Here is a 14702-nt window from a genome sequence, read left to right on the forward strand (position 1 = left end):
TAAAATCTTGTTAATATTAATGTGGAAACAACAATGAATACTTGTATTTTTATTAACGTTAATAAAGATGAACAAATACATTGTTCATTGTCAGTTCATGTTAGTTAATACATTAACTAATGTTAACTAATGAACCATCATGTAAAGTGTTACCCATACCTCTCCTGCCTCCTTTTGTTTCAGAGTATATCAAAGCAGAAGGCGAGAAACAACAGTTACCATCATCAGCCGCTGCAACAGGGCCAGGGGTAGGTGATGTTGCAGCATCTCCTCCTGAGGCCCCTCAGAAGAAGCTGAAAATGTTCTCCCACTATCGGAAGACTCCCTCCTCGACTAACAAGCCATCTGTCCATGCTCAGTTGACTGCATATCTTGACCTGATCGCCGAGCAGGACTCAGTCCCATGCTTTGAGTTTTGGCAGCAGCACAAAGTCAAGTTCCCTGCACTCTATCAGCTTGCCACTCAGGTATTCTGTATTCCTGCCACCAGTGCACCCATTGAAAGGGTATTTAGCCATGGAGGCATTTTGATGAGGCCTCACCGTGCAAGATTGAGCAGTACCATGCTTTCAAATCTGATGCTTTTAAAATGCAACATGAAAATGCAGCATGATTAAACATGCAATTTGTAAATTTTCTACGCTAGTTCTCAATCACAAGTTCACAACAATGGAAGTAAACACATACTTTTGATGGCGTTGTAAAGTTGCAAAGTGTGTTGAAAAGTGTATATGTCAAATCAGTAAATAAACTCCCTTTGCAATTGTGACAGTGGTGTCATTTTTGTTTAATGTAGAACGTCTTTAATACATTTTATCAGTTTTTTTGAAAGTCCCAGAGTGGAGACATGTAGGCACCCTCAGACTCGAATACGGGACTCGAGACTCGACTCGGACTCTGGTAATGGTGACTCGACTCGGACTCTTCTTTGGTGACTCGGACTTGGACTCGGACTCGAACACTGGGACTCGAGACTCGACTCGGACTCGACAGTTGGTGACTCGACTACAACACTGATATATATATATATATATATATATTTACCCAACAATATTACCCAACAATATAATGTCACGCCGCAGATGTGTCCAGTGAAAATAAGGGGTAAGAGATTTATTCTTCATACAGTGTAGATAGCTTCACTGATTATAATGCAAGTGTTTTTTTAAAGTGCATAAACTCTAAGGGTGGGAGAAAAAAATAGATTCTCCGATGCATTGCGATTCTCTCTTCAACGATTGTGAATCGATTCTGAATATTTCAGAATCGATTCTGAGCGTGTTTTTTTCCCGCATAAAAAAAGTCACCTCTGCCACTGCTGTGCATTAGTTTGAATGCTGTTAAAGCTGCCTGTCTATGATATCATCAGTAATAATCAAAGGGCATTAATGCTGAAGAGAAAAAAAAAACAATAACTATTGTCTGTAAACTTTCGGATACTTAAAGAACATTTATTTTAAATAAGTAATTGTTTAATTGTACCTTGCTTATATAATTAAAATAAATAAAGCAAAACTGGCACCAAATAAATTTGATATAAAACGTATATGAAAATGTAGCCATGTGCAGTAATATTGAAAACTGAGAATGTGACGCATCTTGATATTTAGTTGATAATGAAAATAGTAATTAAATTGAATCTTGAAACCAGTGAAGATTCACACACCTACTTTTACAGATTCCAACTATAAACAAAAAGCATAGAAACTGCAATTTTAATTTTTTTAAAAATGTAAAGTTGTGAAGATGTATTTGCACAGCAGAAGAATCATTTGGGAAAAAAATGTAGATCAAGAATCGTTTTGGAATCGGATCGTGACTCCCAGAATCGGAATCGGAATCGGATCGGATCGTGAAGTGTCTGAAGATTCCCACCCCTAATAAACTCGCACTAGACTAGGCTAGGCTAGTCCAGTCAGTGGTGATGTTCTTTGATAATGTAAATGTTCTTTGCTTGTATTCTGTAGCTGCTTTTTGAATAACTAAGGAAAAATATATCTAAAATATCTAAAAAAATATATATAAATATATCTATTTACTTTCAAATTAACTAATTCAAATGGAATGGAATTGCATTTCTTACCAAACACCTTGTCTCCCATCTCTATGGATAACATTGATTCCTGGTGATCTGTTAGTTTGCTCTTCTTTTTCCTCTACCTTTCTGTAACCATCTGGTGGGGTACAGGACAGAATCTGCATTGGAACTGTCAAGTCCACCTGAGCCAACCAAAGACAGAAGTGTGACATCAAAAGTGAACATCGACAAATTAGCTATTATAAATTAGAAGACAGCTTTTCTGGATAAAATGTGCTACATAAATGTTACAAGAAGCATCAAATGCGAACTGACTGACATGTACCTACATGGCCAACTGAATGCAGAAAAAGTTAAATTAGAATAAAACACAATGACCACAACATGCCATCCTACATATTCATCTGTTGTTTTTTATTGCATTGTTTCAGGAGGACAAGGATGTTGTAATACTCCAAAAGTAAAGAGTGGTGTGTGACCAACCTTTCCCTGATGCTCAGATTCTTCTGAACCGACTCCCCTCTGAGATAATTCAAACTTCTTAGTTCCTACTACAGAAAAGCACAAAATTAGGATGTAGTGTAGTGTAGTGTGATCCTATTCCAGTAAAGTAAAAATCTTTAAAATTTCAAAATGTAAAATTTTACATTTTACATTTCTGACTGAAGAGGCCTACAGGCATTTAAAAATGTAAATGAAGCCGTCATTGTGTCCTCATCGGATAGTATCAGTGTAGTCAAATCAATAATAATACTGAAAATATAGTGCCTTTTAAACACCAAGTAAGCAAGGCAAAAAGCATTTATTTGAAATGGGGTGGTTTGCACCAATAAGGATTAAGCTGAAATCTAGATTACATCGTGGTTTATCTAATAATTTTGTTGCACCAAACTTTAAATCTTATTTAAAAATAAGCAGGTTTACATTAAACCATCATTTTAATCCTGGATTTAATTTAAATTTAAGATTAACTTTAATACTGTTGCTCCCACGGCTTGACATAACACCCGCCAAATGCAGGTGGATTTTAGCAGTGCGGGTAATATGGTCACTCCCACTGGCCACTTTGGTGGGTTAAATTTTATATAGCCTACAGTAACAGAGCTTGTTTGGGACAGGTACATTTCATGAATGCAACACGGTTAATTACACATTAAGTGTTTTCCTCCCATAGAAAACCATTATAAGGGAAACATTGTTTTCAAAAGACGGAAGTTTGTCTGTACATAGTATGAATTAATTAATAATGTTAATTGAGTTTGCCACATACCAAGGAAAACGCTTAATTCGTAATTAAACACATTGCGTTCTTATTCTGGACTCATCTTCTTGTCTGTACATAATATGCTTTATTAATCATTTGTTTATTTAAAAAAACACTTTCTCCATGCATGAAGCCACGTTTACAGTGTTTACCTTATAATGGGAGGAAAATGCTTAACGCGTAATTAAAAGTGTTCTGTTCGCATCATGGCTCATATCAGCTTGTCTGTACATTATAGGCTATGCTTTATTAATATTAATGTGTTTACTGAATTTTGAAATTTAAAAACAAATTTTTAATGCATTAAGCCACGTTAAGTGCTTTTTTGCAACTGTTTTAGAATGTCCAATATGAAATGTGTTGGTCTGGGTTAAATAACAGGCAATCTATTGCTGCAATGTGTTATGGTAAGTGTTTGTTGCCGCTGTTATCAGTTCTCTCTTGGTGCTCATGCACAATGCTCAGTCTTCACGCAGACAATCTATTGCATTGTTTGGTAGAAACCTAGAACCTTAGAAATGCTTGACAAAAGCCCTACCACTAGACCAAAACACACAATCAGTCTATGCGAATTTACTGCTGTGAAGAATCTCGGCACTTATTACATTGTATTAATAATATTTATATTTATATTAATATAGTTACTTCGTCGCCACGGTGCAGTGTGGTGATAAGGGGAGTGCCAGTGATTTTTTGGCTTTCAGTATAAATGTTACATTAAAGGTTATCTAAGATAGTGTGCTCCAAAACAAAATTTGCATTTAGAAGATATAAGCATTCAAAACGTAAAGTCTCTCACTTCTGGCAATATGGATCAATGATTCTGATGACATCACCCTGCACTTCAGCTCCTCATCAGATTTTCTGTACAATTAAACGCTCTCTAGAATCAGAAGCATCCCATCCCCTGCACTATAAATAGTTGCTTAAGCTGTAAAATTTTGAAAAAAAAAAAAAAAATCTGTCACTTGTTCACAGAATTAGTATTTTCTTTATGCTGACTCCCTCTCTATATGCACTAGTCACTTTTTTATAAACACTCCATGTTTCAAGGAACACACAATTCTAAGTGTGCAATTCTAAGTGTGTTACACACAGGTGAGTGGGCTGAACAATGATTTGTATCATAAAAAGCGCTATACAAATAAACTTGAATTAAAATGACTGGCACATAGTGCACTACATAGGGAATAGGGAACGATTCAGAGAAGACAGTGTAATTATGCTTTCCATTAGAGTGAATTAACTGGTTTTGCATTGCGTCACACAAACCACTGCAGAACATGCCAAATTTGCTCCGCTTCACAGACACAACAGCACAGAGAGATTCATATGCGCAAGTCTGCTCAGACCACAAAATGTTTATATTTTATAATAATATGAATGAGATTAGAAAAACTGTTAGATTCTGTATTAGAAACAGCTATGAACAGTGGAAGAGATTGCATCAGTGCCATTCACCAATATATTACACACTTTACAAATTACACATCCTCAGAATGATTAGGATCACTATTTTGCTTTCCACAGCTTCAGCTGTAAAATAAATTATATGCTATTGCATACAATATTTGCCCCCTTAAATTGATTTAAAGGTGCATTTTTCTCACCTTTATAGAGGCAAAGTTTTTCTAGCCTTATTAATTGTATGTCATGTAGGGCTGCACAATGAATCGAATTTCTAATCATGATCATGAATGCCACGATTACGTAAACATTCAAACTCGCAATTACAAAAAAAATGTTCGTTATTCTGCGTGCTTAAGAGGCGTTTTTAGAGCATGTCACGTTGTGAGAGGCGAATCGATATTGTTATCGTGGGCACATCAAAATATTGAGAATAATTATTATAACAAATTATTCAGAATTATGAATGCATTTTAAGATAACTCTTCCCATCAGCTGTTCACAATGCACAACATGTGATGTAAAATGTTTACTTAATATTACCTTTGTTGAACTATTCAAAAAATTTAAATGTCACATTTTCAATCGTTTGGATGTTCATGAAAAAATGCATTCTTGCTCGTATTTTAAACATGAAAAACAATAACTCACACAGAGTATGTTTCTTAAATCAATCTCTATGTACACCCCAGGTCAATATTTGTTGTTCATGCTATTAAGTGCTACAAATCTACTTTAAAGATACAACAAACAGCAGCACATTTCGCTAAAGCAGCATACCCTGCAGGCATCCTATTTTGACCTTTTTTTGATGTTATTTTATACTAGAAGTGACATTTTGCTTGTCAGAAACACATGCTTGGTTTTAAATGTAACTTTAAGTTGGGGTAGAATAAATGCCAAAACTTGTTTGTGTACCCTCCTCTGTCACCTCACGTATCCTCAGGGGTATGCATACCCCAGTTTGAGAAACACTGACCTAGATCAACAAATCCTTGATTAGCTCTAAACTTTTTTTGAAACAATGTAAAAGTCTTCACTGTCACTGATCAATTTATTGCATTATTGCTGATTAAAAGTGTTTAAGTGTTTAAATGTTTATTTAAAAAAATTTTTTTTTAAATCTTACTGACCCCAAAGCTTTTACACAACACAAATTGAAAATGTTTCAAAGAGATTGTGTACTTAAATGAAAGCAAGGAAATCTGGCCTTTGGTATTTTACAAATTTGCTGTAACATATGATGTCACGTGTTAATGTGACAGAGCAGTTTGTAGAGAATGTTTCATAAATCTTTCAGTAGTGTCTACCAAAAAAAAAAAAAAAAAAAAAAAAAAAAAAAGGTAACCATTACCATGATAATTACTGGAAACAGGAACGTTCAACTCCTGAACCCCATCAGATGTGACAATCTGCAAGACAGAGACAAAAAGTAGAATGATGAGAGATGGTGCTATTCTGTAGGTAGAATGCAAATGTGTAAATTTTTTTATTGATAGTTCCAGTTCTCCATTCTGGTTGTGTTTCACACCTAGTATTATCTTGCATCTCAAATACATGCTGTAACCACTTGTGAATTTTACTTTTACATATACAGTTGTGTTTAAAATAATAGCAGTCCAACATCACTAACCAGATCAATCACTGAGTTTGGTAGAAATTATATTTTTACATGGTAAAAACTTTACTAGTAGGTGTGCTAGAGTAATAGAAAACTTATAGAAAACCCAACAGTCATGATATGTATGCTGCTGATTCCGTGTAATTGAATTATTAATTGAAAAGGGCATGTTCAAAATAATAGCAGTGTGTTCAGTTAGAGAGGTAAATCATTCTGTGAAAAAAACTGGTGTCAAACAAGTTGGCCTTATTTAAGGATGAAGGCAGCAAATGTTGTACTGTGCATTTCTCTCTGAAAAAATGGTTACAGACATTGTTCAGAAGAACAGCATACTTTGATTATAAGAGAGGACAAAACATATTAAGAAGTGCAGAAAATGATAGGCTGCTCAGCTAAAATGACACTGAATGCTTTAAAATGGCAACCAAAACCAGAAAGGCGTGAAAGAAAACTAAAAGCTACCATTCGATTGGATCGCAGAATAGCCAAAATGGCAAAGACTCAGCCAAAGATCAGCTCCAGGGTGATCAAAGAAAGTCTTAATTTACCTGTGAGTACTATAACAATTAGAAGACACCTATGTGAAGCTAGGCTATCGGCAAGAAGCCTCTGCAAAGTGCCATTGTTGAAATAACGATAGGTGCTGAAGAGGTTACAATTTGCCAAAGAACACATTGACTGACCTAAAGAGAAATCGCACAATATTTTGTGGACTGATGAAAACAAGATTGTTCTTTTTGGGTCTAGGGGCCACAGACAGTTTGTCAGGTGACCCCCAAACATTGAATTCAAGCCAAAGTAAACTGTGAAGACAGTGAAGCATAGTGGCGCAAGCATCATGAATTCTCATACTATGGTGCTGGGTCTATTTATCACATTCCAGGGATCATGGACCAGTTTGAGTACATTAAAATATTCAAAAAGGTCAGGTTGCCTTATGTTGAAGAGGAAATGCCCTTGAAATGGGTGTTTCAACAAGACAATGACCCCAAACACACCAGTAATGAGCAGCATCTTGGTTCCAGACCAACAAGATTAACATTATGGAGTGGCTAGCCCAATCCCCGGACCTTAACACCATAGAAACCCTTTGGGGTGACATCGAAAATGCTGTTTCTGAGGCAAAACCAAGAAATGCAGGGTAATTGTGGTGTACAGTACAATCGTTCTGGGCTGGAATACCTGTTCACAGGTGCCAGAAGTTGATCGACTCCGTGCAACACAGATGTGAAGCAGTTCTGTTTATACAACTAAATAGTTGTATAACCAGATAAGAATAAGTTCAGTGATTCACAAGAAAGCTAAATCTGCAGACACTGCTATTTTTTGAACAGCCTAATATTTATTTTTCTTCTCTTTCAGTAATGACAAATTTGATCAATTTTTCTTCATGTTTTGATTTAGAATAGAGTTTGCAGTGTTCCCAATGCATTTGTGTGTACTGAAATAAGTTATTACAATGATTCTGAGCTTTACTCACCTTTTTTTTAGACACACTGCTATTATTTTGAACACAACTGTATGCATTTAGTAGGCACTTATTCAAAGTGACTTCAAATGAAGGATGAAAAGCAAACCATTACAGAGCGAACAATATTTAAATTATATAATATAATAGAGTATGTAATGCCAGATTTATTAGAAAGTTAAATTAGACAACAAGTTAGATCATACACTAAACCCTACATTACTTTCATGGGAAGGTCAAAAAGTGATGATACAAAATGATACAAAGCCATGTTATGCAAATTTCAAGCTAACATTAAAAGAGGGTAAATAAAAAAGACAAGGAGGACAACTGAAATTTAGATCTTAACTGCATCATCAAAACACACAATGCAGAAAAATTTGAATCCCTTGTTTTGGTGTGCTTTATTAGGGCCCGAGCCCAAAAGGGCGAAGGCCCTATTGTTTTTCTAAGGATTATTAGGGCCCGAGCCCAAAAGGGCGAAGACCCTATTGTTCTTCTAAGGATTCTTATTAGGGCCCGAGCCCAAAAGGGCGAAGGCCCTATTGTTTTTCTAAGGATTATTATTATTATTAGGGCCCGAGCCCAAAAGGGCGAAGGCCCTATTGTTCTTCTAAGGATTCTTATTAGGGCCCGAGCCCAGAATGGGCGAAGGTCCTCTTGTTTTCCTAAGGATTCTTATTTTTAGGGCCCGAGCCCAAAAGGGCGAAGGCCCTATTGTTTTTCTAAGGATTATTATTATTAGGACCCGAGCCCAGAATGGGCGAAGGCCCTATTGTTTTTCTAAGGATTATTATTAGGGCCCGAGCCCAAAAAGGCGAAGGCCCTATTGTTTTCCTAAGGATTCTTATTTTTAGGGCCCGAGCCCAGAATGGGCGAAGGCCCTCTTGTTTTCCTAAGGATTCTGATTAGGGCCCGAGCCCAGAATGGGCGAAGGCCCTCTTGTTTTCCTAAGGATTCTTATTAGGGCCCGAGCCCAATAGGGCGAAGGCCCTATTGTTCTTCTAAGGATTCTTCTTTCCTTTTTAGGGCCCGAGCCCAAAAGGGCGAAGGCCCTATTGTTTTTCTAAGGATTATTATTAGGGCCCGAGCACTACAGTGCGAGGACCCTATTGGAATTGCTCCGTTTATTATTATTAGGGCCCGAGCCCAAAAGGGCGAAGGCCCTATTGTTTTTCTAAGGATTATTATTAGGGCCCGAGCCCAAAAGGGCGAAGGCCCTATTGTTCTTCTAAGGATTCTTATTAGGGCCCGAGCCCAAAAGGGCGAAGGCCCTATTGTTTTTCTAAGGATTATTATTATTAGGGCCCGAGCCCAGAATGGGCGAAGGCCCTATTGTTTTTCTAAGGATTATTAGGGCCCGAGCCCAAAAGGGCGAAGGCCCTATTGTTTTTCTAAGGATTATTATTATTATTATTATTATTATTTTTTTTTTTTCAATGTTTTGGGGGATTTCGGGGGCCTTAACATACACGAAAACTCTTGAAACTTTGCACACACATTGGAACCTGCGGCCATCAGGGCCGGACAGACTTTGACATGGGGGGGTCATCTGGGGGGGGCATGGCACAGCGTTAAAAATTGCGACTTTTGAAGGGCTCTGGAGCGCACAACGGTTGACCTACAGTCACCAAAATTCATACACATATAGACCTCATCGGGCCGAACAAATTTCACACTCATAGTCCATGCTTCGCCAAACAGGAAGTCGGCTATTCAGGGATGTCTAAAAAGTGCATGCAATGGAATTTGAAATACTCCTACTAGGCCTTTCCACCGATGGCCACCAAACTCGGTCAGCATGATCTCAAGACATTGGGGACGCAAAATTGCCAGGGGATTTTTGATATCTCGAACGGTTTGACCGTGACGGGGCGACAAATTTATGGCGAGAAATGAGAAACAGGAAGTGCCTAATAACTTTGACATACTTTGTCTGATTTTGACCAAACTTCAGCAGTTTGTTCACCGTCTGATGCCGATCACAGAGATGTGACTATTATGAGTCAAAGTTATAGCGCCACCAACTGGCAGCAGAAAGCGTGACGTTTTTGAAACGCTTTAAACTCAGCCTCTTAATTTTACTCAATTTGCTTCAAACTTCATCACAATAATGTCAAAACACGACCGATAAGAATCTGTGAAGGGCGTTATCCATAACTTTTATCATGTTGCCATGGCAACGTGTCAAACTTTAACTTTAGTTTTTTGTGTTTTTGAGCCACTTAAAATGCTTAGAATTTCATGAAACTCAACACACACATCTGTATTAATGACAGTTAAACACTGATAAAAGCCCATAAATGGGCGTGGAGCAGGCGCTCCATAGCGCCACCTTTTGACAAAAGTTGGGGGGTTACTTTGTCCTACAGTCACCAAACTCGGTACATATATTGGACTCATCAAGCCGGACAACTTTCTAATTTACACCCATTAGCTACGACCAACAGGAAGTCAGCTATTTTTATTTAAATATGGATTTTTGGAAAAATCAAGCTGTGGAATTTGAAATACTCCTCCTAGACCTTTCCACCGATGGCCACCAAACTCGGTCAACATGATCTCAAGATATTGGGAATGCAAAATTGCCAGGGGATTTTTGGTATCTCGAACGGTTTGGCCGTGGCAGGGCGACAAATTATGGCGAGAAATGAGAAACAGGAAATGTCTAATAATTTTGACACACTTTATCTGATTTTGACCAAACTTAAGCAGTTTGTTCGTCGTATGATACCGATCACAGAGATGTGACTATTATGAGTCAAAGTTATAGCGCCACCAACTGGCAGCAGGAAGTGTGTTGCTTGCAAAACACTTTTAAATCAACCTCTTAATTTTACTCAATTTGCTTCAAACTTCATCAGAATAATATCAAAACACGGCCGATGAGAATCTGTGAAGGGGTCCTTGATACATCAAATGCTGTTGCCATGGCAACATGTCAAACTTTAACATTTGTTTCCTGTGTTTTTAAATATAGCTGTGAATAAATTCATATCACTCATAGCAGAATCAGACAGTTCACACAAAACTTTGTCAACATGATGCCAAGATACTGAAGATGTTAAATTGTGAACGGCTTTGGGACATCTTGAACGGTGTTGATGTGGTGATTTATGAAAGTAACAATAAAAAAGATGAATAGTTATTTTCATATATCTTTAAATTGCATTATTCTAACTCATCAAAACTTTTTACATATAAAGAACAAGAAATTCTTAGGAAATACGTGTAGTTTCAAAATGTTATCATGCTCAGAGGCCCCAAAAACATTAAAAGTGTCACATAAATTTGTCAGATTAAAGCTCTAATACCAGGGATGAACACTAGAGGTCCTCATAAGATAAGGAATCGTTTGACCTCTAATGCTATTTAGCTCATTCTCAGTGTATAAGAATGAAAATAATCCATAGAATCAGTTGATATAGACTGTACTGTCAGTGTACTTTTACATAATTATTTTGTATAGGTGCTTAAAGAGCATTAAAATATTTTTTTAATCTTTTAAGGAAAAATTATATGATTTATATACATATATACAATCTCACTGATAGAATAAAAAATATTATAAGTATGACACTATACTGCTCAGTTCACTTAATTAGAATGAGAAACAAATACATCAACTAAGTAAATATGTATTTATTTTTAATATATTTGTTTATAATTATTTCACAGATGCTTATAGATCATTAAAATAATATAAAAAAATGGATGTAGATCATAAAACATGGTAACTATTTAAAATAGGGTCTCTTTTGTTAACATTTGTTAATGAACTAACACACGAACGAACAACGAACAATATATTTGTACTCAATTTTCTTCAAACTTCATCAGAATGATGTAAAAACACGGCCGATGAGAGTCTGTAAAGGCGTCCCTGATGCATCAAATGCTGTTGCCATGGCAAATAAAAAAAAAAAATACAAAATACATATTTGTTTCCTGTGTTTTTGAGGCAGATAGCGTGCCTAGAATTTCATTTCCCATTTTCAATTTTCAATGATTTATTATATATTTAAAGTGCAGCATCCTAACTCTTTGAAACTTTTTTCATACAAATAACTATTCATTCTGATTAAACACAGTTCATTTCATAATTATATAAAACTCCACGAATGAAATAAAATTAAAAAACAAATCTGATCTCACTCTGCTCTGCACTCTATGTGTGTGTTTGTGTGGTAAGTGGCTGAGTGTAAGGAGGGGGGATGGGTGGTAAGAGAAAGAGTCAGAGAGGAGGAGAGACAGTTAGGGTTAGTCCAAAGGGTTATTGTGAATGCATGTGCCAACTGGGCACCGTTTTCCTGATGCTATCGGGATGGCGACTGCCAGACGGCGAGGGCCCGGTCAACGCTGCTTGCAGCTTTAATTATTATTATTATTATTATTTCATCAATGTTTTGGGTCATTTCGGGGCCCTTAACATACACGAAAACTCTTGAAACTTTGCACACACATTGGAAACTGCGGCCATCAGGGCCGGACAAACTTTGACATGGGGGGGTCACCTGGGGGGGGCGTGGCACAGCGTTAAAAATTTTTACTTTTGAGGGACTCTGGAGCACACACCGGTTGACCTACATTTATCAAAATTCATACACATATAGACCTCATCGGGCTGAACAACTTTCATGCTCAAAGTCAGTGCTTCGCCCAACAGGAAGTCAGCTATTCAGGGATGTCTAAAAAGCGCATGCAATGGAATTTGATATACTCCTCCTAGGTGTATCCACCGATGGCCACCGAACTCGGTCAGCATGATCTCAAGACATTGGAGACGCAAAATTGCCAGGGGAATTTTGATATTTCGAACGGTTTGGCCGTGGCGGGGCGACAAAGTTATGGCGAGAAATGAGAAACAGGAAGTGTCTAATAACTTTAACACACTTTGTCTGATTTTGACCAAACTTCAGCAGTTTGTTCATCGTCTGATGCCAATCACAGAGATGTGACTATTATGAGTTAAAGTTATAGCGCCACCAACTGGCAGCAGAAAGCGCAACGTTTTCTAAATGCTTTTAAATCAGCCTCTTAATTTTACTCAATTTGCTTGAAACTTCATCCCAATAATGCCGAAACACGGCCGATGAGAATCTGTGAAGGGCATTATCGATAACTTTTATCATGTTGCCATGGCAACGTGTCAAACTTTAACTTTAGTTTTTTGCGTTTTCGAGCCACTTAAAATACTTGGAATTTCATGAAACTCAACACACACATCTGTATTAATGATATTTAGACACTGATAAAAGCCCATAAATGGGCGTGGAGGAGGCACTCTATAGCGCCACCTTTTGACAAAAGTTGGGGGTTTAGTTTTGCCTACAGTCACCAAACTAGGTACATATATTGGTCTCATCAAGCCGGACAACTTTCTAATTAACACTTATTAGCTATAATAAACAAGAAGTTGGCTATTTTTATTTGAATGTGGATTTTTGGAAAAATCAGGCTGTAAATAAAATCATACTAAACAAAGCAGAAACAAGAAGTTCACACCAAACTTTGTCAACATGATAAGAATATACTCAAAATGCTAAATTGTGAGCGGATTTTGGATATCTTGAACGGTGTTGATGTGGTGATTTTTTAAAAGTCACAGTAAAAAAAGTTGCATAAATTTTTCTATATCTTTAAAGTGCCTAATACCAACTCTTCAAAACTTTGTATATATGAAGAACAAATCATTCTTAGAAAATACGCTTGGTATCAAAATTGTATCATGCTCAGAGGCCCCAAAAACATTAAAAGTATCCAGAAGTGAGAGAGGGAGAAATGAAGACTGTAATACAAGGGATGAACACCAGAGGTCCTCGTATGATAAGGAATATTTTTACCTCTAATCCTATTCTGTTCATTCTCAATGTGCAACAAAGAAACGAATGCATAGATTTATTTGGAGTTGTTATGTACTGTACTGTCACAATAATTTTACCTATTTTTAAAATAAACACTAAAAAGCATAAAAAAATTAGTTATTTTTTTAATGAAAAATTATGAAATGTTTTGTTTGTCTCTCACTGATTTGGTAACACTTTCTATGAAGCCCCTATTATAAGGGTATTTCTAAGGCATTATAATGAACGCATAATGCATTATAAAAAAACGTATATTATATCATCCAATGAATATTCATAACAACAATTATCATACATTATAATACTTAAATATTAGAGGTTATAACTTTTAAGATTATGATTATTTATAACACACAGTAGACACCATTTTAAACCTACTTCATTTGTAATGGACTATATCACATTAGATTTATTTTTTACATTATATTCTATTCTATTGACTATTAACAACTAACTCTCACCAACTAACACTCCTTACAGTGTAGACTTAGTTTAATGTTAGGCTAAGTAGAAGGTTCATGTTCTTGCAAAGTTACTTATAATCAGTTTGTCTTTTGGGGAACTGTCTAAATACAGTGTTAGCATATATTTACCACAACAAATAATAATTACTGCTAGCTGACATGCAGTTGCAGAGTTACTTATAAAAAGCTGTCTAACGGGTACCATCAAAATAATTAAACTGATCATGTTATACATTCATCTGATCTGATACCTGATCTTATGGCTATTTGAGAATTATTATTATTATTACTTATAAGTGATCTTTGTATGCTTTAAGTAAAGTGACATCAGTAAGATGGCAAAATATGAGACTTATACATTATAACTATGAGGAGGTAATCATACTCATAAAAGCTATAATAAAAAAAAAATTCTAATACATTAAAACTGTTCTTATGAATGCTCATGAGATGATACAACATATTATAAGGTTTTTTATAATTTGTTATGCATTCATTATAATGCCTTAAGAATACCCTCATAATGTATTATTAATACATGAACCCACAAATATTTTTAACAAATATAAATAAATG

General features: G+C 36.1%; 1 long non-coding RNA gene across 1 annotated transcript; it reads right to left on the minus strand.

Moving 5' to 3' along the window:
* Window positions 1-2087: 2087 nt before the first annotated feature.
* On the minus strand, window positions 2088-6123 carry LOC141346441 (uncharacterized). The gene is made up of 3 exons (XR_012357216.1): window positions 6064-6123; window positions 2522-2589; window positions 2088-2220 (listed from the first exon to the last, which is right to left on the minus strand). It is a non-coding gene; the product is annotated as an uncharacterized lncRNA (long non-coding RNA).
* Window positions 6124-14702: the final 8579 nt, after the last annotated feature.

Source organism: Garra rufa, chromosome 12 (assembly GCF_049309525.1).
Source record: "Garra rufa chromosome 12, GarRuf1.0, whole genome shotgun sequence".
In the NCBI taxonomy this organism is placed as follows: domain Eukaryota; kingdom Metazoa; phylum Chordata; class Actinopteri; order Cypriniformes; family Cyprinidae; genus Garra; species Garra rufa.